At 35.4% G+C, this 7002-nt stretch overlaps 1 long non-coding RNA gene across 2 annotated transcripts in view; it reads right to left on the reverse strand.

Annotated features, from left to right (window-relative positions):
• Positions 1-1297: 1297 nt before the first annotated feature.
• Positions 1298-7002, reverse strand: part of LOC107848675 — a 10955-nt gene continuing 5250 nt past the window's right edge. Inside the window, exons 3-4 of one of the 2 annotated variants that reach the window (XR_001668151.2) lie at positions 4026-4060; positions 1298-1738 (exon numbers count right to left, since the gene is read on the reverse strand). This is a non-coding gene — a long non-coding RNA (uncharacterized LOC107848675). The remainder of the gene's footprint in view (positions 1739-4025; positions 4061-7002) is intronic. The other variant, XR_001668150.2, reaches the window with a different exon arrangement.

A 7002-nucleotide genomic window follows, 5' to 3' on the forward strand; every position in this document is an offset into this window, starting at 1 on the left:
GCATCTGTTAATATGATAAGATATGTTGATTTACTGACTTGGTATAAATGTTGTGACAGCCACACATGTTCAGCATAACTCTTTCTCACACTCGTAGGATTTTAAGTTTATGAATTTTATATAATTTTTTTTATATATGTTAAATATGTTTTTAACTTAAATACATGATTAATTCGATTAAGTTCGGTAGCTTGTACGGTGAATTATTTGTCTTTACCTGTTATGATTTGAATAGAAGAAAACAAGCGATTTCTTATGTTTTTATTTTCAAATTTTTTACTGTAAAAATAAATGAAAACTTCGATAAAAAATATTGAGAAAAGAAATTTGAGATGGACCGTATGTAAAATCAATTGATTCATTTTTTTTATTTCGAACGAAAAATACAAAATATTAAATGAAGGGTACGTAATAGCGCTTTTGGATTATGTTTAGAATTAGATTATTGTCAAGATATAAAGTAATAATGAAAATTTAACATAATATATTAGTAAAGTGGTGAAACGATTAGTAATATTAATGATAAATTTGTGAATACTAACAAGTAAAGTGATCAAAACATGTTTCAACTAATTGATGGTTAAATATTTATATGTATGCTTAGTAGATATCACAATCTAAAAATTAAATATTATAATGAATATAATATTAACTATGGGACTAAAAGTGTTATTTGCCCTTTTATGAGAACATTTATATTGGGTTACGTTATGGATGAAATTTTGTCTTGTTCGATTGATCAAAATTTTTATTAAAGAAAATATTTTTTTTTAAATGAGTAAAATAATTTTTGTAATAAAAATTTAAAAATAAGTTTCACAAGCGATATTACAAGTTAATTATGTTTTTCCCACCTCCAACGCAGCGCATGTTTACCCACCCTCGTAGCCCCCATTCCGACCACCCCACACCCACTTCTCATGACATTTGTTCTACATTATATACGAATGCGTTTGGGATAATTTTTTTATCTATACACAAAACACCAATAAATAAATAAATAAATAAATTAATTAATAATTCACTTATTTTTCAAGAAAATATTCTTCATAAAATATAAATTCCTTCCTACCGAACACACCCTTAGGTCTGATATGTTCTTTTCAGGTGAAGAAATTTATTCATTATTTCACATCATAAATTTGTTCTTTTTTTAATGAAAATTTAGCTCTGACAAAAAAATATTTTATTCTTTTAGCTTCCACTTTAACCATGCAAGTTGTGTAAAAAAATAAAATAAGGAATATGTCTTTGAAATGAAGGAATATTATTATAACATAAGAAAATATACATTTTGAGGAACCAACCCAACTTCATATCCTATAAGCATAGATTTCTACTTGGACAAAAATATTAAATCAATGTTGATGTCACGCCCCAAATTAAGGACGAACAAGAATCGTATACACACATTCTACAAGCACTCTGTGACGTACGCGAGGTTATGGAATAATAAAGAGCAAGGTATTCAATAAGAGTTGCATATATACACGAGGGATTTACATTAACAAAACTATACAATACTACACGATGTCCATGAAGCCTCTAGTTAGTTTAACACACTATACTACAAGTGACCAGTTGGTATCCGGCCCGTCATGCCCAACCAGAAACCTGTACATATAATAAAAAATATTAGGCATAGACTGGCTCCAGAGAGAGTTGGAGCTCACCAAAATATCAGCTGAAAACGGTAATAGAGCCTAACGTGGATGTCTGCGATCAGGAGGATCGGAGCCTGCATTAATAAAACATAGTGGGCCCGAAACGTCAGTACATAAACATGTACCTGTATGAAAGCAGACAGAATAACAGCTGGACAAATACAGAAGTTCATATGAGTCAAACGGAAATGTGAAAAATGTATGAGCCAACAAATAACACATATACGATACAAACTAATAACTTATGCACCAACCTTATTAGCATCTTATATAATATTTAACACAAGCGTTCATTATAATATAGGACCTATACCTTGCCTAGGTGATGCACTTACCTTATAAGTTGTACAGATGATCACAAGATGGCCTTCCGAAGGCAATCTGAGGCAAGTATAAAGCATATGTTGCTTATATACTCATAGCTATGATCTCATATGTGTAACTGTAATCGCAGTCTGTATCCAGGTACGCCCCGCCCAGGGGCTCACTATGAGGGTCTACCCGCAGGCCATATATGTCATATGTTGGCTCGAGTCAGGGGAAACCAATACATGACGTTCCAACTGACTTCAAAAATAATGATGCCACAAAGGCGGGTACGCCCAATGATTGGGCTCGCTATAGTGGTCTAGTCTCGATCCTGTGTACAGAATCACATTGAGCGATATGCCAAGTCAACCCTATGTACCCTCCCATCGTTACTGTATATCAAATAATGCCTTGAAGGCCTATGACATATGAGTTACGATATTGATCGTCTATATAGCATATATAGATACAACCATGCCATTACTATTTATTTTTACTCCTAACGTGTGTTATCCACATATATATTGTGGCTTAAAGGCTTCAAGTATAGAAACTTATGATATTAAGAAAGTATCATGAAATGTTAACTTAAAGAAGGAAGGATAGATACTTATAAGCTTGATGGTAAAACGAGGGAATGGTATGTAAGACAATATAGATTCCACTTTCGTTTTTCATGAGAATTATACTAACATCAAATGGAAAAGAGCACATGACATAGGGTGGTACCTTAGCGGCGAGGGAAGGATTTAGCTTTACATACCTTATTGCTTTATTAACTATGATAGTAATTCGAGCCCCAAGTGATTCAACCAACGAGCTTGCAGTCTTTATCTTACCAACCACTAATTCCTGCTATCTGAGCAATTCACTAGCTACAAGGATACTATATATGTCCGTCAATAATCCGAAGGAATGTTTAACAACTTATTTCAATACTCCTCACTTATGCCCGAAATTAATCGGACTACTTATCCAGAATTCGGAGTAAATTCTAACTCTTCCAACTTATACAATTCAACAATACATCCACCCAATTGGTAAAAATCCCTAAAAAACCCCTTTTTATCAAAATTTTCCATTTTTCCTCTTTCTTTCATGACCCAACTTCAAAGAAGTAAAGCACAAATTCAAATTAAACATCCCCAAAATACTTATCCACATCAAATTCATGAAAAGTGGTAAAGAATTTAGCTTTTAGAATTCAATTTCAATTAAAGATTCTTCAAATCCCTTGCGGCTGCCACCAAATCCTTTAGTTTATATGTTCCTTAAGACTAGGACATCCTTTCTCCTTTATATTTTCCTTTTCTCCTTGACCTCTTATAAGTAATTAACTTCTTTTCTCTTATTGATGCCTCAAAAGAAAAATGAAAACAAAGAATGCAAGTTTTGTTCCTGAAAACACGTTTCCAGTGAACTAATATTGTTTCCCCCATTCAATTTAATACTATTTTAAGGAAAAGTTATATAAAAGGCGGTCCCCACAGTTCTTTATTAATATCACTAACAAATATAATATGTATATGCATATATAAGAAAGCAACATTTAATTATTTTATCCACATAGGCACCTAACAATGAGATAAATAATTATGCATACACCACCCTTCATAACCTTAAGTTTTATGGCTTTCAATAATATTAACTTAGATTCAAATTTTCTTTTTTCGAGATGCTACAATCTCCCCCACTTAGGACCATTCGCCCTCGAATGATGCTTAAAGCTTATCCTCCATCCTACCACGATCCAAAACACCTACTTGATCATCCAACTCCAGTCTTACCTTACCCTGTTACAAGGCCTCGAAATTTGACTAACTCTTCAAATTTCTAAAAATTTTGCCACAGTTTTCTTTGTAAATAGGCCTATCGGGTACCTGTCAGCTAACCAAAATACATCTTAGTACGTTTCACAAAGCGTCGCAACACATATAAAACTCAACAAATAATATACGAGGCTTCGCTTGGCCTTAAACTCAAAAACAATAACACACGAGGCTTCTCTTGGACTTAACACCATTAAAAGTCATAACTAACCATGTGACTTACCTTATACTCTACATCTGCACGTTGTTTCCATGTACCTAAACATATATCAAGAACAAATCAGATATCAACAGAACGAATTATAATAGCACTAATGATCACATAAGGGAAAAAGTAGTTTAAGAACCTCTGGATAGTTTTGAAACAAATATGGATATTTAACTTTCATATCCGCTTCTACTTCCTAGGTGGCTTGTTCTACGTTCTGGTTTCTCCACAACACCTTTATTGAAGCTATGTATCAAGATCTTAACTTTCTGACCTGCCGATCCAATATGGCCACGGGGACTTCTTCGAATGATAAGTTTTCATCAAGTTCAATACCCTCTATAGGGATGACAAGAGACGGCTCTCCTAAGCATTTATGTAGCATAGACACATGAAAGATCGGATGCATTGTAGCTAACTCTAGAGGTAATTCTAGCTCATAGGCTACCTGACCAATTTTACGAATAACTATACCTGGGACTCAATTTACCCTTTTTCACAAATCGCATAACGCCTTCATCGGCGACACTTTTAAGAACATAAAATCATTAACATAAAACTCTAAATCTCTAAGTCGCACATCCGTATATGATTTTTGTCTACTCTGGGCAGTCTTCAACTGCTCTCGTATCAGTTTAACCTTTTCGATAGCTTGATGGACTAAATCCAGACCTAATACCTGTGTCTCGCCTACTTTGAACCAACCAATAGGTGATATACATCGCCTCTCATAGAGAGTTTCAAATGGAGCCATGCAAATGCTGGAGTGATAACTGTTATTATAAGCAAATTCTATTAAAGGCAAATGATCATCCCAATTACCTTTAAAATTGAGAACGCATGCTCTCAACATATCTTCGAGCGTCTGAATGGTGCGCTCAGCTTGGCCGTCTGTCTACAGATGAAATGCAGTGCTAAGGTTCACCTGCGTACCTAAGCTCCTATGAAATGATTTCCAAAACTGAGCTTTAAATGGGGAACCTCTATCTAAAATAATGGACATTTGAGTCCCATATAGGCGAACAATCTCCTTTACATAAAGCTTGGCATAATCCTCAGCTGTGCCAGTAGACTTAACAAGAAGAAAATAGGTTGATTTCATCAATCGATCAACTATTACCCAAATAAAGTCATGTTTCCGATAGAAAAAGGTAAGCCTACAACGAAGTCCATATTAATAGCATCCCATTTCCATACAGGAATATTAAAGGTTTGACCTAGGCCACCTGGCCTTTGATGTTCTTCTTTCACTTGCTGACAATTAGAGCACCGTGCTATATATTCTGCTATATCTCTCTTCATGTCGTTCCACCAGTAGATCTATTTAAGATCATGATATATTTTGGTAGACCCAGGATGGATTGAATAACGAGAGCAATGTGCCTCAGCTATAATCTGTTGTCGCAACCCTTCAACATTAGGCACACATAATCTACCTCGACACCTCAAGGTGTCATCACCTGCTAGTTCAAATGTCGTGATTCGATGTTTTGAATCCCCTCTTTGTATTGGAGAAACAAGGGGTCATCATACTGTCTTTGCTTAACCAATGTCACAAGCGACGATTCGGCTGTATTAAGTACCACAAAGCCAACATCTTCAGAATCCAAAAGGCGAACGCCAAGGTTGGCCAATTTGTAAAAATCTCTTGCTACTTTCCGTTGAACAGGTGGCAGATGTGCTAGACTACCCATGGATAGTCGACTAAGAGCATCAGCTACAATGTTACCTTTATCGGGATGATAGAGAATATTGATATCATAATCCTTCAGTAACTCTAGCCACCTCCTTTGCCTCAAGTTCAGCTCTTTCTGTTTGAATATATATTGGATACTTTTATGATCTTTAAAGCTATCAACATGTACTCCATATAAATAATGACACCAAATTTTTAGTGAAAATACCACTGCTGCAAGCTCTAAGTCATGAGTAGGATAATGTTGTTCATGTTTCTTTAATTGTCGAGAAGCATATGCTATAACTCTTTCATGCTGAATTAGGACGCAACCCAAACCAACGCCTGAGCATCACAATACACCACATATCATTTTGTGCTCTCTGGTAAGTCCAACACTGGCGCAGTGGTTAATCTATGTTTCAACTCTTGGAAACTTCTTTCGCTTTCACAAGCATCTGACCACTGGTACTTAACCATTTTCTACGTTAATTTGGTCAATGGGGCAAAAATAGAGGAAAAGCCCTCCACAAATCTCCTGTAGTAGCCGGCTAGCCCCAAGAAACTACGCACCTCATAGGAGTGGTTGGTCGAGGCCAATTCTTCACAATTTCTATCTTCTGAAAATCTACTCAGATGCCTTCTCCAGATATGACATGACCAAGAAATGCTACCGAGGTCAACCAAAACTCACACTTAGAGAACTTAGCATACAACTGGTGCTCTCTAAGTGTCTGTAACACTGACCTCAAATGATCCGCATGCTCAACTTCATTATGTGAATATATCAAAATGTCATCTATAAATACAATCACGTAAATATCCAGGAAGGGTTTGAAAATCCTATTCATCATGTCCATGAAGGCTGATGGAGCATTCGTTAGTCCAAATGACATGACAAGAAACTTAAAGTGCCCATATCTTGTCCAAAAGGCTGTTTTGGGAATATTTGTTTCATGAATTCTTAGTTGGTGATAATCGAACCTCAAATCGATCTTTGAAAAACATCTAGCTCCCTGTAATTAATCAAATAAATCATTTATTCGAGAGAGAGGGTACTTATTCTTTATTGTCACTTTGTTTAGCTGTCTATAATCTATACACATTTGCAATGTGTCATCTTTCTTGCGTACAAAAAACACCGGCGCACCCCAAGGTGATATACTAGGCCACATGAAACCTTTGTCAAGTAAGTCTTTTAATTGCTCTTTTAACTCTTTCAATTCGGCAGGGGCCATTCTATAAGGTGGAATTGATATCGGCTGAGTACCGGGATCCACATCAATACCAAAATCGATCTCTCTGATAGGAGCTAAT

Source organism: Capsicum annuum, chromosome 11 (genome assembly GCF_002878395.1).
Source record: "Capsicum annuum cultivar UCD-10X-F1 chromosome 11, UCD10Xv1.1, whole genome shotgun sequence".
Classification (NCBI taxonomy): Eukaryota; Viridiplantae; Streptophyta; class Magnoliopsida; order Solanales; family Solanaceae; genus Capsicum; species Capsicum annuum.